Consider the following 19,729-nt stretch of genomic DNA (forward strand, 5'->3'; position numbering starts at 1 on the left):
AATTAATGTCCAAGGCACCAAAGACAGCTAAAAAGTCAATAATCGATACCTAAAACTTGAATTGTACTACTTCTTACTGGCTATTACATTAACTTAGAAGCTTCATTTGTGTTCTACTATGGTGCTTTTAGTGTCTCCGCATACCGCAGCACGCGACATAGCTTAGTAGACGATAAGTACAACCGTTTCCGAGAGCAGAGCGGCCAATGTGACGATCTGGCTTTAAGTCGATTCGATAACAAATTACGAAAACGGACGGATTTCTCAACTTTTTACTACATATGAACACTTTTCACATTCTCCCGTGCTACTCGGCTGCTAGTCCTTTCATGCAGAATCTTAAGGTCCTAGCTCATGTCCAAGGCATCAAAGCTAGCTAAATGTCAATAATCGATACCTAAAACTTGAATTGTACTACTTCTTACCTGCTATTACATCAACTTAGAAGCTTCATCTGTGTTCTACTATGGTGATTTTAGTGTCTCCGCATACCGCAGCACGCGACATTGCTTTGTAGACGACAAGTACAACCGTTTCAGACAGAAGAGCGGCCAATGTGACGATCTGGCTTTAAGTCGATTCGATAACAAATGACGAAAACGGACGGATTTCTAAGGTTTTTACTACATATGAACACTTTTCACATTCTCCCGTGCAACTCGGATGCTAGTAATCCTTTCATGCAGAATGTTAAGGTCCTAGCTCATGTCCAAGGCACCAAAGCCAGCTAAAAAGTCAATAATCGATACCTAAGACTTGAATTGTACTACTTCTTACTGGCTATTACATTAACTTAGAAGCTTAATCTGTGTTCTACTATGGTGCTTTTAGTGTCTCCGCATACCGCAGCACGCGACATAGCTTAGTAGACGATAAGTACAACAGTTTCCGAGAGCAGAGCGGCCAATGTGACGATCTGGCTTTAAGTCGATTCGATAACAAATGACGAAAACGGACGGATTTCTCAGGTTTTTATTACATATGAACACTTTTCACATTCTCCCGTGCAACTCGGCTGCTAGTCCTCCTTTCATGCTGAATCTTAAGGTCCTAGCTCATGTCCAAGGCACCAAAGCCAGCTAAAAAGTCAATAATCGATACCTAAAACTTGAATTGTACTATTTCTTACTGGCTATTACATCAACATAGAAGGTTCATCTGTGTTCTACTATGGTGCTTTTAGTGTCTCCACATACCGCAGTACGCGACATAGCTTTGCAGACGATAAGTACAACCGTTTCAGAGAGAAGAGCGGCCAATGTGATGATCTGGCTTTAAGTCGATTCGATAACAAATGACGAAAACGGACGGATTTGTCAGGTTTTTACTACATATGAAGACTTTTCACATTCTCCCGTGCAAATCGGCTGCTAGTCCTCCTTTCATGCAGAATCATAAGTTCCTAGCTCATGTCCAAGGCACCAAAGCCAGCTAAAAAGTCAATAATCGATACCTAAAACTTGAATTGTACTACTTCTTACTGGCTATTACATTAACTTAGAAGCTTCATCTGTGTTCTACTATGGTTCTTTTAGTGTCTCCGCATACCGCAGCACGCGACATAGCTTTGCAGACGATAAGTACAACCGTTTCAGAGAGAAGAGCGGCCAATGTGACGATCTGGCTTTAAGTCGATTCGATAACAAATGACGAAAACGGACGGATTTCTCAGGTTTTTACTACATATGAACACTTTTCGCATTCTCCCGTGCAACTCGGCTGCTAGTCCTCCTTTCATGCAGAATCTTAAGGTCGTAGCTCATGTCCAAGGCACCAAAGCCAGCTAAAAGGTAAATAATCGATACCTAAAACTTGAATTGGACTACTTCTTACTGGCTATTACATCAACTTAGAAGCTTCAACTGTGTTCTACTATGGTGCTCTTCCTGTTTCCGCCTACGGCAACACGCGACATAGCTTTCCAGACGATAAGTACAACCGTTTCCGAGAGCAGAGCGGCCAATGTGACGATCTGGCTTTAAGTCGATTCGATAACAAATGACGAAAACGGACGGATTTCTCAGGTTTTTACTACATATGAACACTTTTCACATTTTCCCCTGCAACTCGGCTGCTAGTCCTCCTTTCATGCAGAATCTTAAGGTCCTAGTTCATGTCCAAGGCACCAAAGCCAGCTAAAAAATCAATAATCGATACCTAAAACTTGAATTGGACTACTTCTTACTGGCTATTACATCAACTTAGAAGCTTCAACTGTGTTCTGCTATGGTGCTCTTCCTGTTTCCGACTACGGCAACACGCGACATAGCTTTCCAGACGATAAGTACAACCGTTTCCGAGAGCAGAGCGGCCAATGTGACGATCTGGCGTTAAGTCGATTCGATAACAAATGACGAAAACGGACGGATTTCTCAGGCTTTTACTACATATGAACACTTTTCACATTTTCCCCTGCAACTCGGCTGCTAGTCCTCCTTTCATGCTGAATCTTAAGGTCCTAGCTCATGTCCAAGGCACCAAAGCCAGCTAAAAAGTCAATAATCGATACCTATAACTTGATTTGTACTACTTCTTACTGGCTATTACATCAACTTAGAAGCTTCATCTGTGTTCTACTATGCTGCTTGTAGTGTCTCAGCATACCGCAGCATGCGACATACCTTTGCAGACGATAAGTACAACCGTTTCAGAGAGAACAGCGACCAATGTGACGATCTGGCTTTAAGTCGATTCGATAACAAATGACGAAAACGGACGGATTTCTCAGGTATTTTTTTACATATGAACACTTTTCACATTCTCCCGTGCAACTCGGCTGCTAGTCCTCCTTACATGCAGAATCTTAAGGTCCTAGCTCATGTCGAAGGCACCAAAGCCAGCTAAAAAGTCAATAATCGATACCTAAATCTTGAATTGTACTACTTCTTACTGGCTATTACATCAACTTAGAAGCTTCATCTGTGTTCTACTATGGTGCTTTTAGTGTCTCCACATACCGCAGCACGTGACATAGCTTTGTAGACGATAAGTACAAGCGTTTCAGAGAGAAGAGCGGCCAATGTGACGATCTGGCTTTAAGTCGATTCGATAACAAATGACGAAAACGGACGAATTTCTCAGGTTTTTACTACATATGAACACTTTTCACATTTTCCCGTGCTACTCGGCTGCTAGTCCTCCTTTCATGCAGAATCTTAAGGTCCTAGCTCATGTCCAAGGCACCAAAGCTAGCTAAAAAGTCAATAATCGATACCTAAAACTTGAATTGTACTACTTCTTACTGGCTATTACATCAACTTAGAAACTTCATCTGTGTTCTACTGTGCGGCTTGTAGTGTCTCAGCATACCGCAGCATACGACATAGCTTTGCGGACGATAAGTACAAGCGTTTCAGAGAGAAGAGCGGCCAATGTGACGATCTGGCTTTAAGTCGATTCGATAACAAATGACGAAAACGGACGAATTTCCCAGGTTTTTTATTCATATGAACACTTTTCACATTCTCCCATGCTACTCGGCTAATAGTCCTCCTTTCATGCAGAATCTTAAGGTCCTAGCTCATGTCCAAGGCACCAATGCTAGCTAAAAAGTCAATAATCGATACCTAAAACTTGTATTGTACTACTTCTTACTGGCTATTACATCAACTTAGAAGCTCCATCTGTGTTCTACTATGGTGATTTTAGTGTCTCCGCATACCGCAGCACGCGACATAGCTTTGTAGACGATAAGTACAACCGTTTCAGAGAAAAGAGCGGCCAATGTGACGATCTGGCGTTAAGTCGATTCGATAACAAATGACGAAAACGGACGGAATTCTCAGGTTTTTACTACATATGAACACTTTTCACATTCTCCCGTGCAACTCGGCTGCTAGTCCTCCTTTCATGCAGAATCTTAAGGTCCTAGCTCATGTCCAAGGCACCAAAGCCAGCTAAAAAGTCAATAATCGATACCTAAATCTTGAATTGTACTACTTCTTACTGGCTATTACATCAACTTAGAAGCTTCATCTGTGTTCTACTATGGTGCTTTTAGTGTCTCCACATACCGCAGCACGTGACATAGCTTTGTAGACGATAAGTACAAGCGTTTCAGAGAGAAGAGCGGCCAATGTGACGATCTGGCTTTAAGTCGATTCGATAACAAATGACGAAAACGGACGAATTTCTCAGGTTTTTACTACATATGAACACTTTTCACATTTTCCCGTGCTACTCGGCTGCTAGTCCTCCTTTCATGCAGAATCTTAAGGTCCTAGCTCATGTCCAAGGCACCAAAGCTAGCTTAAAAGTCAATAATCGATACCTAAAACTTGAATTGTACTACTTCTTACTGGCTATTACATCAACTTAGAAACTTCATCTGTGTTCTACTGTGCTGCTTGTAGTGTCTCAGCATACCGCAGCATACGACATAGCTTTGCGGACGATAAGTACAAGCGTTTCAGAGAGAAGAGCGGCCAATGTGACGATCTGGCTTTAAGTCGATTCGATAACAAATGACGAAAACGGACGAATTTCCCAGGTTTTTTATTCATATGAACACTTTTCACATTCTCCCATGCTACTCGGCTAATAGTCCTCCTTTCATGCAGAATCTTAAGGTCCTAGCTCATGTCCAAGGCACCAATGCTAGCTAAAAAGTCAATAATCGATACCTAAAACTTGTATTGTACTACTTCTTACTGGCTATTACATCAACTTAGAAGCTCCATCTGTGTTCTACTATGGTGATTTTAGTGTCTCCGCATACCGCAGCACGCGACATAGCTTTGTAGACGATAAGTACAACCGTTTCAGAGAAAAGAGCGGCCAATGTGACGATCTGGCGTTAAGTCGATTCGATAACAAATGACGAAAACGGACGGAATTCTCAGGTTTTTACTACATATGAACACTTTTCACATTCTCCCGTGCAACTCGGCTGCTAGTCCTCCTTTCATGCAGAATCTTAAGGTCCTAGCTCATGTCCAAGGCACCAAAGCCAGCTAAAAAGTCAATAATCGATACCTAAAACTTGAATTCTACTACTTCTTACTGGCTATTACATCAACTAAGAAGCTTCATCTGTGTTCTACTATGGTGCTTTTAGTGTCTCCACATACCGCAGCACGCGACATAGCTTTGCAGACGATAAGTACAACCGTTTCGGAGAGAAGAGCGGCCAATGTGACGATCTGGCTTTAAGTCGATTCGATAACAAATGACGAAAACGGACGGATGTCTCAGGTTTTTAATACATATGAACACTTTTCACATTCTCCCGTGCAACTGGGCTGCTAGTCCTCCTTTTATGCAGAATCTTAAAGTCCTAGCTCATGTCCAAGGCACCAAAGCCAGCTAAAAAGTTAATAATCGATACCTAAATCTTGAATGGTATTACTTCTTACTGGCTATTACAGCAACTTAGAAGTTTCATCTGTGTTCTACTATGGTGCTTTTAGTGTCTCCGCATACCGCAGCACGCGACATAGCTTTGCAGACGATAAGTACAAGTGTTTCAGAGAGAAGAGCGGCCAATGTGACGATCTGGCTTTAAGTCGATTCGATAACAAATGACGAAAACGGACCGATTTCTCAGGTTTTTACTACATATGAACACTTTTCACATTCTCCCGTGCAACTCGGCTGCTAGTCCTCCTTTCATGCAGAATCTTAAGGTACTAGCTCATGTCCAAGTCACCAAAGCCAGCTAAAAAGTCAATAATCGATACCTAAAACTAGAATTGTACTACTTCTTACTGGCTATTACATCAACTTAGAAGCTTCATCTGTGTTCTACTATGGTGCTTTTCTGTTTCCGCCTACGGCAACAAGCGACATAGCTTTGCAGACGATAAGTACAACCGTTTCCGAGAGTAGAGCGGCCAATGTGACGATCTGGCTTTAAGTCGATTCGATAACAAATGACGAAAACGGACGGATTTCTCAGGATTTTACTTCATATGAACACTTTTTACATTCTCCCCTGCAACTCGGCTGCTAGTCCACCTTTCATGCAGAATCTTAAGGTCCTAGCTCATGTCCAAGGCACCAAAGCCAGCTAAAAAGTCAATAATCGATACCTAAAACTTCAATTGTACTACTTCTTACTGGCTATTACATCAACTTAGAAGCTTCATCTGTGTTCTACTATGGTGATTTTAGTGTCTCCGCATACCGCAGGACGCGACATAGCTTTGCAGACGATAAGTACAAGCGTTCCAGAGAGAAGAGCGGCCAATGTCACGATCTGGCTTTAAGTCGATTCGATAACAAATGACGAAAACGGACGGATTTCTCAGGTTTTTACTACATATGAACATTTTTCACATTCTCCCGTGCAACTCGGCTGCTAGTCCTCCCTCATGCAAAATCTTAAGTTCCTAGCTCGTGTCCAAGGCACCAAAGAAGGGTAAAAAGTCCATAACCGATACCTAAAACTTTAATTGTACTACTTCTTACTGGCTATTACATCAACTTAGAAGCTTCATCTGTGTTCTACTATGGTGCTTTTAGTGTCTCCGCATACCGCAGCACGCGACATAGCTTTGCAGACGATAAGTACAACCGTTTCAGAGAGAAGAGCGGCCAATGTGACGATCTGGCTTTAAGTCGATTCGATAACAAATGACGAAAACGGACGGATGTCTCAGGTTTTTAATACATATGAACACTTTTCACATTCTCTCGTGCAACTGGGCTGCTAGTCCTCCTTTTATGCAGAATCTTAAAGTCCTAGCTCATGTGCAAGGCACCAAAGCCAGCTAAAAAGTCAAAAATCGATACCTAAAACTTGAATGGTATTACTTCTTACTGGCTATTACAGCAACTTAGAAGTTTCAACTGTGTTCTACTATGGTGCTTTTAGAGCCTCCGCATACCGCAGCACGCGACATAGCTTTGCAGACGATAAGTACAACCGTTTCCGAGAGCAGAGCGGCCAATGTGACGATGTGGCTTTAAGTCGATTCGATAACAAATGACGAAAACGGACGGATTTCTCAGGTTTTTACTTCATATGAACACTTTTTACATTCTCCCGTGCAACTCGGCTGCTAGTCCTCCTTTCATGCAGAATCTTAAGGTCCTAGCTCATGTGCAAGGCACCAAAGCCAGCTAAAAAGTCAATAATCGATACCTAAAACTTGAATTGTACTACTTCTTACTGGCTATTACATCAACTTAGAAGGTTCATCTGTGTTCTACTATGGTGCTTTTAGTGTCTCCGCATACCGCAGCACGCGACATAGCTTTGCAGACGATAAGTACAAGTGTTTCAGAGAGAAGAGCGGCCAATGTGACGATCTGGCTTTAAGTCGATTCGATAACAAATGACGAAAACGGACCGATTTCTCAGGTTTTTACTACATATGAACACTTTTCACATTCTCCCGTGCAACTCGGCTGCTAGTCCTCCTTTCATGCAGAATCTTAAGGTACTAGCTCATGTCCAAGTCACCAAATCCAGCTAAAAAGTCAATAATCGATACCTAAAACTAGAATTGTACTACTTCTTACTGGCTATTACATCAACTTAGAAGCTTCATCTGTGTTCTACTATGGTGCTTTTCTGTTTCCGCCTACGGCAACAAGCGACATAGCTTTGCAGACGATAAGTACAACCGTTTCCGAGAGTAGAGCGGCCAATGTGACGATCTGGCTTTAAGTCGATTCGATAACAAATGACGAAAACGGACGGATTTCTCAGGTTTTTACTTCATATGAACACTTTTTACATTCTCCCCTGCAACTCGGCTGCTAGTCCACCTTTCATGCAGAATCTTAAGGTCCTAGCTCATGTCCAAGGCACCAAAGCTAGCTAAAAAGTCAATAATCGATACCTAAAACTTGAATTGTACTACTTCTTACTGGCTATTACATCAACTTAGAAACTTCATCTGTGTTCTACTGTGCGGCTTGTAGTGTCTCAGCATACCGCAGCATACGACATAGCTTTGCGGACGATAAGTACAAGCGTTTCAGAGAGAAGAGCGGCCAATGTGACGATCTGGCTTTAAGTCGATTCGATAACAAATGACGAAAACGGACGAATTTCCCAGGTTTTTTATTCATATGAACACTTTTCACATTCTCCCATGCTACTCGGCTAATAGTCCTCCTTTCATGCAGAATCTTAAGGTCCTAGCTCATGTCCAAGGCACCAATGCTAGCTAAAAAGTCAATAATCGATACCTAAAACTTGTATTGTACTACTTCTTACTGGCTATTACATCAACTTAGAAGCTCCATCTGTGTTCTACTATGGTGATTTTAGTGTCTCCGCATACCGCAGCACGCGACATAGCTTTGTAGACGATAAGTACAACCGTTTCAGAGAAAAGAGCGGCCAATGTGACGATCTGGCGTTAAGTCGATTCGATAACAAATGACGAAAACGGACGGAATTCTCAGGTTTTTACTACATATGAACACTTTTCACATTCTCCCGTGCAACTCGGCTGCTAGTCCTCCTTTCATGCAGAATCTTAAGGTCCTAGCTCATGTCCAAGGCACCAAAGCCAGCTAAAAAGTCAATAATCGATACCTAAATCTTGAATTGTACTACTTCTTACTGGCTATTACATCAACTTAGAAGCTTCATCTGTGTTCTACTATGGTGCTTTTAGTGTCTCCACATACCGCAGCACGTGACATAGCTTTGTAGACGATAAGTACAAGCGTTTCAGAGAGAAGAGCGGCCAATGTGACGATCTGGCTTTAAGTCGATTCGATAACAAATGACGAAAACGGACGAATTTCTCAGGTTTTTACTACATATGAACACTTTTCACATTTTCCCGTGCTACTCGGCTGCTAGTCCTCCTTTCATGCAGAATCTTAAGGTCCTAGCTCATGTCCAAGGCACCAAAGCTAGCTTAAAAGTCAATAATCGATACCTAAAACTTGAATTGTACTACTTCTTACTGGCTATTACATCAACTTAGAAACTTCATCTGTGTTCTACTGTGCTGCTTGTAGTGTCTCAGCATACCGCAGCATACGACATAGCTTTGCGGACGATAAGTACAAGCGTTTCAGAGAGAAGAGCGGCCAATGTGACGATCTGGCTTTAAGTCGATTCGATAACAAATGACGAAAACGGACGAATTTCCCAGGTTTTTTATTCATATGAACACTTTTCACATTCTCCCATGCTACTCGGCTAATAGTCCTCCTTTCATGCAGAATCTTAAGGTCCTAGCTCATGTCCAAGGCACCAATGCTAGCTAAAAAGTCAATAATCGATACCTAAAACTTGTATTGTACTACTTCTTACTGGCTATTACATCAACTTAGAAGCTCCATCTGTGTTCTACTATGGTGATTTTAGTGTCTCCGCATACCGCAGCACGCGACATAGCTTTGTAGACGATAAGTACAACCGTTTCAGAGAAAAGAGCGGCCAATGTGACGATCTGGCGTTAAGTCGATTCGATAACAAATGACGAAAACGGACGGAATTCTCAGGTTTTTACTACATATGAACACTTTTCACATTCTCCCGTGCAACTCGGCTGCTAGTCCTCCTTTCATGCAGAATCTTAAGGTCCTAGCTCATGTCCAAGGCACCAAAGCCAGCTAAAAAGTCAATAATCGATACCTAAAACTTGAATTCTACTACTTCTTACTGGCTATTACATCAACTAAGAAGCTTCATCTGTGTTCTACTATGGTGCTTTTAGTGTCTCCACATACCGCAGCACGCGACATAGCTTTGCAGACGATAAGTACAACCGTTTCGGAGAGAAGAGCGGCCAATGTGACGATCTGGCTTTAAGTCGATTCGATAACAAATGACGAAAACGGACGGATGTCTCAGGTTTTTAATACATATGAACACTTTTCACATTCTCCCGTGCAACTGGGCTGCTAGTCCTCCTTTTATGCAGAATCTTAAAGTCCTAGCTCATGTCCAAGGCACCAAAGCCAGCTAAAAAGTTAATAATCGATACCTAAATCTTGAATGGTATTACTTCTTACTGGCTATTACAGCAACTTAGAAGTTTCATCTGTGTTCTACTATGGTGCTTTTAGTGTCTCCGCATACCGCAGCACGCGACATAGCTTTGCAGACGATAAGTACAAGTGTTTCAGAGAGAAGAGCGGCCAATGTGACGATCTGGCTTTAAGTCGATTCGATAACAAATGACGAAAACGGACCGATTTCTCAGGTTTTTACTACATATGAACACTTTTCACATTCTCCCGTGCAACTCGGCTGCTAGTCCTCCTTTCATGCAGAATCTTAAGGTACTAGCTCATGTCCAAGTCACCAAAGCCAGCTAAAAAGTCAATAATCGATACCTAAAACTAGAATTGTACTACTTCTTACTGGCTATTACATCAACTTAGAAGCTTCATCTGTGTTCTACTATGGTGCTTTTCTGTTTCCGCCTACGGCAACAAGCGACATAGCTTTGCAGACGATAAGTACAACCGTTTCCGAGAGTAGAGCGGCCAATGTGACGATCTGGCTTTAAGTCGATTCGATAACAAATGACGAAAACGGACGGATTTCTCAGGATTTTACTTCATATGAACACTTTTTACATTCTCCCCTGCAACTCGGCTGCTAGTCCACCTTTCATGCAGAATCTTAAGGTCCTAGCTCATGTCCAAGGCACCAAAGCCAGCTAAAAAGTCAATAATCGATACCTAAAACTTCAATTGTACTACTTCTTACTGGCTATTACATCAACTTAGAAGCTTCATCTGTGTTCTACTATGGTGATTTTAGTGTCTCCGCATACCGCAGGACGCGACATAGCTTTGCAGACGATAAGTACAAGCGTTCCAGAGAGAAGAGCGGCCAATGTCACGATCTGGCTTTAAGTCGATTCGATAACAAATGACGAAAACGGACGGATTTCTCAGGTTTTTACTACATATGAACATTTTTCACATTCTCCCGTGCAACTCGGCTGCTAGTCCTCCCTCATGCAAAATCTTAAGTTCCTAGCTCGTGTCCAAGGCACCAAAGAAGGGTAAAAAGTCCATAACCGATACCTAAAACTTTAATTGTACTACTTCTTACTGGCTATTACATCAACTTAGAAGCTTCATCTGTGTTCTACTATGGTGCTTTTAGTGTCTCCGCATACCGCAGCACGCGACATAGCTTTGCAGACGATAAGTACAACCGTTTCAGAGAGAAGAGCGGCCAATGTGACGATCTGGCTTTAAGTCGATTCGATAACAAATGACGAAAACGGACGGATGTCTCAGGTTTTTAATACATATGAACACTTTTCACATTCTCTCGTGCAACTGGGCTGCTAGTCCTCCTTTTATGCAGAATCTTAAAGTCCTAGCTCATGTGCAAGGCACCAAAGCCAGCTAAAAAGTCAAAAATCGATACCTAAAACTTGAATGGTATTACTTCTTACTGGCTATTACAGCAACTTAGAAGTTTCAACTGTGTTCTACTATGGTGCTTTTAGAGCCTCCGCATACCGCAGCACGCGACATAGCTTTGCAGACGATAAGTACAACCGTTTCCGAGAGCAGAGCGGCCAATGTGACGATGTGGCTTTAAGTCGATTCGATAACAAATGACGAAAACGGACGGATTTCTCAGGTTTTTACTTCATATGAACACTTTTTACATTCTCCCGTGCAACTCGGCTGCTAGTCCTCCTTTCATGCAGAATCTTAAGGTCCTAGCTCATGTGCAAGGCACCAAAGCCAGCTAAAAAGTCAATAATCGATACCTAAAACTTGAATTGTACTACTTCTTACTGGCTATTACATCAACTTAGAAGGTTCATCTGTGTTCTACTATGGTGCTTTTAGTGTCTCCGCATACCGCAGCACGCGACATAGCTTTGCAGACGATAAGTACAAGTGTTTCAGAGAGAAGAGCGGCCAATGTGACGATCTGGCTTTAAGTCGATTCGATAACAAATGACGAAAACGGACCGATTTCTCAGGTTTTTACTACATATGAACACTTTTCACATTCTCCCGTGCAACTCGGCTGCTAGTCCTCCTTTCATGCAGAATCTTAAGGTACTAGCTCATGTCCAAGTCACCAAATCCAGCTAAAAAGTCAATAATCGATACCTAAAACTAGAATTGTACTACTTCTTACTGGCTATTACATCAACTTAGAAGCTTCATCTGTGTTCTACTATGGTGCTTTTCTGTTTCCGCCTACGGCAACAAGCGACATAGCTTTGCAGACGATAAGTACAACCGTTTCCGAGAGTAGAGCGGCCAATGTGACGATCTGGCTTTAAGTCGATTCGATAACAAATGACGAAAACGGACGGATTTCTCAGGTTTTTACTTCATATGAACACTTTTTACATTCTCCCCTGCAACTCGGCTGCTAGTCCACCTTTCATGCAGAATCTTAAGGTCCTAGCTCATGTCCAAGGCACCAAAGCCAGCTAAAAAATCAATAATCGATACCTAAAACTTCAATTGTACTACTTCTTACTGGCTATTACATCAACTTAGAAGCTTCATCTGTGTTCTACTATGGTGCTTTTAGTGTCTCCGCATACCGCAGCACGCGACATAGCTTTGCAGACGATAAGTACAACCGTTTCAGAGAGAAGAGCGGCCAATGTGACGATCTGGCTTTAAGTCGATTCGATAACAAATGACGAAAACGGACGGATGTCTCAGGTTTTTTACATATGAACACTTTTCACATTCTCTCGTGCAACTGGGCTGCTAGTCCTCCTTTTATGCAGAATCTTAAAGTCCTAGCTCATGTGCAAGGCACCAAAGCCAGCTAAAAAGTCAAAAATCGATACCTAAAACTTGAATGGTATTACTTCTTACTGGCTATTACAGCAACTTAGAAGTTTCAACTGTGTTCTACTATGGTGCTTTTAGAGCCTCCGCATACCGCAGCACGCGACATAGCTTTGCAGACGATAAGTACAACCGTTTCCGAGAGCAGAGCGGCCAATGTGACGATCTGGCTTTAAGTCGATTCGATAACAAATGACGAAAACGGACGGATTTCTCAGGTTTTTACTTCATATGAACACTTTTTACATTCTCCCGTGCAACTCGGCTGCTAGTCCTCCTTTCATGCAGAATCTTAAGGTCCTAGCTCATGTCCAAGGCACCAAAGCCAGCTGAAAAGTCAATAATCGATACCTAAAACTTGAATCGTACTACTTCTTACTGGCTATTACATCAACTTAGAAGGTTCATCTGTGTTCTACTATGGTGCTTATAGTGTCTCCGCATACCGCAGCACGCGACATAGCTTTGCAGACGATAAGTACAAGTGTTTCAGAGAGAAGAGCGGCCAATGTGACGATCTGGCTTTAAGTCGATTCGATAACAAATGACGAAAACGGACGGATGTCTCAGGTTTTTAATACATATGAACACTTTTCACATTCTCCCGTGCAACTGGGCTGCTAGTCCTCCTTTTATGCAGAATCTTAAAGTCCTAGCTCATGTCCAAGGCACCAAAGCCAGCTAAAAAGTTAATAATCGATACCTAAATCTTGAATGGTATTACTTCTTACTGGCTATTACAGCAACTTAGAAGTTTCATCTGTGTTCTACTATGGTGCTTTTAGTGTCTCCGCATACCGCAGCACGCGACATAGCTTTGCAGACGATAAGTACAAGTGTTTCAGAGAGAAGAGCGGCCAATGTGACGATCTGGCTTTAAGTCGATTCGATAACAAATGACGAAAACGGACCGATTTCTCAGGTTTTTACTACATATGAACACTTTTCACATTCTCCCGTGCAACTCGGCTGCTAGTCCTCCTTTCATGCAGAATCTTAAGGTACTAGCTCATGTCCAAGTCACCAAAGCCAGCTAAAAAGTCAATAATCGATACCTAAAACTAGAATTGTACTACTTCTTACTGGCTATTACATCAACTTAGAAGCTTCATCTGTGTTCTACTATGGTGCTTTTCTGTTTCCGCCTACGGCAACAAGCGACATAGCTTTGCAGACGATAAGTACAACCGTTTCCGAGAGTAGAGCGGCCAATGTGACGATCTGGCTTTAAGTCGATTCGATAACAAATGACGAAAACGGACGGATTTCTCAGGTTTTTACTTCATATGAACACTTTTTACATTCTCCCCTGCAACTCGGCTGCTAGTCCACCTTTCATGCAGAATCTTAAGGTCCTAGCTCATGTCCAAGGCACCAAAGCCAGCTAAAAAGTCAATAATCGATACCTAAAACTTCAATTGTACTACTTCTTACTGGCTATTACATCAACTTAGAAGCTTCATCTGTGTTCTACTATGGTGATTTTAGTGTCTCCGCATACCGCAGGACGCGACATAGCTTTGCAGACGATAAGTACAAGCGTTCCAGAGAGAAGAGCGGCCAATGTCACGATCTGGCTTTAAGTCGATTCGATAACAAATGACGAAAACGGACGGATTTCTCAGGTTTTTACTACATATGAACATTTTTCACATTCTCCCGTGCAACTCGGCTGCTAGTCCTCCCTCATGCAAAATCTTAAGTTCCTAGCTCGTGTCCAAGGCACCAAAGAAGGGTAAAAAGTCAATAACCGATACCTAAAACTTTAATTGTACTACTTCTTACTGGCTATTACATCAACTTAGAAGCTTCATCTGTGTTCTACTATGGTGCTTTTAGTGTCTCCGCATACCGCAGCACGCGACATAGCTTTGCAGACGATAAGTACAACCGTTTCAGAGAGAAGAGCGGCCAATGTGACGATCTGGCTTTAAGTCGATTCGATAACAAATGACGAAAACGGACGGATGTCTCAGGTTTTTAATACATATGAACACTTTTCACATTCTCTCGTGCAACTGGGCTGCTAGTCCTCCTTTTATGCAGAATCTTAAAGTCCTAGCTCATGTGCAAGGCACCAAAGCCAGCTAAAAAGTCAAAAATCGATACCTAAAACTTGAATGGTATTACTTCTTACTGGCTATTACAGCAACATAGAAGTTTCAACTGTGTTCTACTATGGTGCTTTTAGAGCCTCCGCATACCGCAGCACGCGACATAGCTTTGCAGACGATAAGTACAACCGTTTCCGAGAGCAGAGCGGCCAATGTGACGATCTGGCTTTAAGTCGATTCGATAACAAATGACGAAAACGGACGGATTTCTCAGGTTTTTACTTCATATGAACACTTTTTACATTCTCCCGTGCAACTCGGCTGCTAGTCCTCCTTTCATGCAGAATCTTAAGGTCCTAGCTCATGTCCAAGGCACCAAAGCCAGCTAAAAAGTCAATAATCGATACCTAAAACTTGAATTGTACTACTTCTTACTGGCTATTACATCAACTTAGAAGGTTCATCTGTGTTCTACTATGGTGCTTTTAGTGTCTCCGCATACCGCAGCACGCGACATAGCTTTGCAGACGATAAGTACAACCGTATCAGAGAGAAGAGCGGCCAATGTGACGATCTGGCTTTAAGTCGATTCGATAACAAATGACGAAAACGGACGGATGTCTCAGGTTTTTAATACATATGAACACTTTTCACATTCACCCGTGCAACTCGGCTGCTAGTCCTCCTTTCATGCAGAATCTTAAAGTCCTAGCTCATGTGCAAGGCACCAAAGCCAGCTAAAAAGTCAATAATCGATACCTAAAACTTGAATGGTATTACTTCTTACTGGCTATTACAGCAACTTAGAAGTTTCATCTGTGTTCTACTATGGTGCTTTTAGAGCCTCCGCATACCGCAGCACGCGACATAGCTTTGCAGACGATAAGTACAACCGTTTCCGAGAGCAGAGCGGCCAATGTGACGATCTGGCTTTAAGTCGATTCGATAACAAATGACGAAAACGGACCGATTTCTCAGGTTTTTACTACATATGAACACTTTTCACATTCTCCCTTGCAACTCGCCTGCTAGTCCTCCTTTCATGCAGAATCTTAAGGTCCTAGCTCATGTCCAAGGCACCAAAGCCAGCTAAAAAGTCAATAATCAATACCTAAAACTTGAATTGTACTACTTCTTCCTGGTTTATTACATCAACTTAGAAGCTTCATCTGTGTTCTACTACGGTGCTTTTAGTTTCTCCGCATACCGCAGCACGCGACATAGTTTTGCAGACGATAAGTACAACCGTTTCAGAGAGAAGAGCGGCCAATGTGACGATCTGGCTTTAAGTCGATTCGATAACAAATGACGAAAATGGATGGATTTCTCAGGTTTTTACTACATATGAACACTTTTCACATACTCCCGTGCAACGCGGCCGCTAGTCCTCGTTTCATGCAGAATCATAAGGTCCTAGCTCATGTCCAAAGCACCAAAGCCAGCTAAAAAGTCAATAATCGATATCTAAATCTTGAATTGGACTACTTCTTACTGGCTATTACATCAACTTAGAAGCATCATTTGTGTTCTACTATGGTGCTTTTAGTGTCTCCGCATATCGCAGCACGCGACATAGCTTTGTAGACGATAAGTACAACCGTTTTAGAGAGAAGAGCGGCCAATGTGACGATCTTGCTTTAAGTAGATTCGATAACAAATGACGAAAACGGACGGATTTCTCAGGTTTTTACTACATATGAACACTTTTCACATTCTCCCGTGCAACTCGGCTGCTAGTCCTCCTTTCATGCAGAATCATAAGGTCCTAGCTCATGTCCAAGGCACCAAAGCTAGCTAAATGTCAATAATCGATACCTAAAACTTGAATTGTACTACTTCTTACTGGCTATTACATCAACTTAGAGGCTTGATCTGTGTTCTACTATGGTGCTTTTAGTGTCTCCGCATACCGCAGCACGCGACATAGCTTTGCAATCGATAAGTACAACCGTTTCAGAGTGAAGAGTGGCTAATGTGACGATGTGGCTTTAAGACAATTCGATAACAAATGACGAAAACGGACGGATTTCTCGGGTTTTTACTACATATGAACACTTTTCACATTCTCCCATGCAAATCGGCTGCTAGTCCTCCTTTCATGCAGAATGGTAAGGTAGTAGCTCATGTCCAAGGCACCAAAGCCAGCTAAAAAGTCAATAATCAATACCTAAAACTTGAATTGTACTACTTCTTACTGGCCATTACATCAACTTAGAAGCTTCATCTGTGTTCTACTATGGTCCTTTTAGTGCCTCCGCATACCGCAGCACGCGACATAGCATTGCAGACGATAAGTACAAGCGTTTCAGAGAGAAGAGCGGCCAATTTGACGATCTGGCTTTAAGTCGATTCGATAACAAATGACGAAAACGGACGGATGTCTCAGGTTTTTACTACATATGAACACTTTTCACATTCTCCCGTGCAACTCGGCTGATAGTCCTCCTTCATGCAAAATCTTAATTTCCCAGAACGTGTCCAAGGCACCAAACAAGGGTAAAAAGTCATTAACTGATACCTAAAACTTTAATTGTACTACTTCTTACTGGCTATTACATCAACTTAGAAGCTTCATCTGGGTTCTACTATGATGCTTTTAGTGTGTCCGCATACCGCAGCACGCGACATAGTTTTGCAGACGATAAGTACAACCGTTTCAGAGAGAAGAGCGGGCAATGTGACGATCTGGCTTTAAGTCGATTCGATAACAAATGACGAAAATGGACGGATTTCTCAGGTTTTTACTACATATGAACACTTTTCACATACTCCCGTGCAACGCGGCCGCTAGTCCTCGTTTCATGCAGAATCATAAGGTCCCAGCTCATGTCCAAGGCACCAAAGCCAGCTAAAAAGTCAATAATCGATACCTAAATCTTGAATTGGACTACTTCTTACTGGCTATTACATCAACTTAGAAGCATCATTTGTGTTCTACTATGGTGCTTTTAGTGTCTTAGCATATCGCAGCACGCGACATAGCTTTGTAGACGATAAGTACAACCGTTTCAGAGAGAAGAGCGGCCAATGTGACGATCTGGCTTTAAGTCGATTCGATAACAAATGACGAAAACGGACCGATTTCTCAGGTTTTTACTACATATGAACACTTTTCACATTCTCCCTTGCAACTAGGCTGCTAGTCCTCCTTTCATGCAGAATCTTAAGTTCCTAGCTCGTGTCCAAGGCACCAAAGAAGGGTAAAAAGTCAATAACCGATACCTAAAACTTTAAGTGTACTACTTCTTACTGGCTATTACATCAACTTAGAAGCTTCATCTGTGTTCTACTATGGTGCTTTTAGTGTCTCCGCATACCGCAGCACGTGACATAGCTTTGCAGACGATAAGTACAACCGTTTCAGAGAGAAGAGCGGCCAATGTGACGATCTGGCTTTAAGTCGATTCGATAACAAATGACGAAAACGGACGGATGTCTCAGGTTTTTAATACATATGAACACTTTTCACATTCTCCCGTGCAACTGGGCTGCTAGTCCTCCTTTTATGCAGAATCTTAAAGTCCTAGCTCATGTCCAAGGCACCAAAGCCAGCTAAAAAGTTAATAATCCATACCTAAAACTTGAATGGTATTACTTCTTACTGGCTATTACAGCAACTTAGAAGGTTCATCTGTGTTCTACTATGGTGATTTTAGTGTTTCCGCATACCGCAGCACGCGACATAGCTTTGCAGACGATAAGTACAAGTGTTTCAGAGAGAAGAGCGGCCAATGTGACGATCTGGCTTTAAGTCGATTCGATAACAAATGACGAAAACGGACCGATTTCTCAGGTTTTTACTACATATGAACACTTTTCACATTCTCCCTTGCAACTCGGCTGCTAGTCCTCCTTTCATGCAGAATCATAAGGTCCTAGCTCATGTTCAAGGCACCAAAGCCAGCTAAAAAGTCAATAATCGATACATAAAACTTGAATTGGACTACTTCTTACTGGCTATTACATCAACTTAGAAGCTTCATCTGTGTTCTACTACGGTGCCTTTCCTGTTTCCACCTACGGCAACACGCGACATAGCTTTGCAGACGATAAGTACAACCGTTTCCGAGAGCACAGCGGGCAATGTGACGATCTGGCTTTAAGTCGATTCGATAACAAATGACGAAAACGGACGGATTTCTCAGGTTTTTACTACATATGAACACTTTTCACATTCTCCCTTGCAACTCGGCTGCTAGTCCTCCTTTCATGCAGAGTCTTAAGGTCCTAGCTCATGTCCAAGGCACCAAAGCCAGCTAAAAAGTCAATAATCAATACCTAAAACTTGAATTGTACTACTTCTTCCTGGCTATTACGTCAACGTGGAAGCTACATCTGTGTTCTACTACGGTGCTTTTAGTTTCTCCGCATACCGCAGCACGCGACATAGTTTTGCAGACGATAAGTACAACCGTTTAAGAGAGAAGAGCGGCCATTGTGACGATCTGGCTTTAAGTCGATTCGATAACAAATGACGAAAACGGACGGATTTCTCAGGTTTTTACTACATATGAACACTTTTCACATTCTTCCGTGCAACTCCGCTGCTAGTCCTCCCGCATGCAAAATCTTAAGTTCCTAGCTCGTGTCCAAGGCACCAAAGAAGGGTAAAAAGTCAATAACCGATACCTAAAACTTTAATTGTACTACTTCTTACTGGCTATTACATCAACTTAGAAGCTTCATCTGTGTTCTACTATGGTTTTTTTAGTGTCTCCGCATATCGCAGCTCGCGACATAGCTTTGTAGAGGATAAGTACAACCGTTTCAGAGAGAAGAGCGGCCAATGTGACGATCTTGCTTTAAGTAGATTCGATAACAAATGACGAAAACGGACGGATTTCTTAGGTTTTTGCTACATATGAACACTTTTCACATTCTCCCGTGCAACTCGGCTGCTAGTCCTCCTTTCATGCAGAATCATAAGGTCCTAGCTCATGTCCAAGGCACCAAAGCTAGCTAAA

The sequence above is a fragment of the Schistocerca gregaria genome, chromosome 11 (genome assembly GCF_023897955.1).
Source record: "Schistocerca gregaria isolate iqSchGreg1 chromosome 11, iqSchGreg1.2, whole genome shotgun sequence".
Lineage (NCBI taxonomy): Eukaryota > Metazoa > Arthropoda > Insecta > Orthoptera > Acrididae > Schistocerca > Schistocerca gregaria.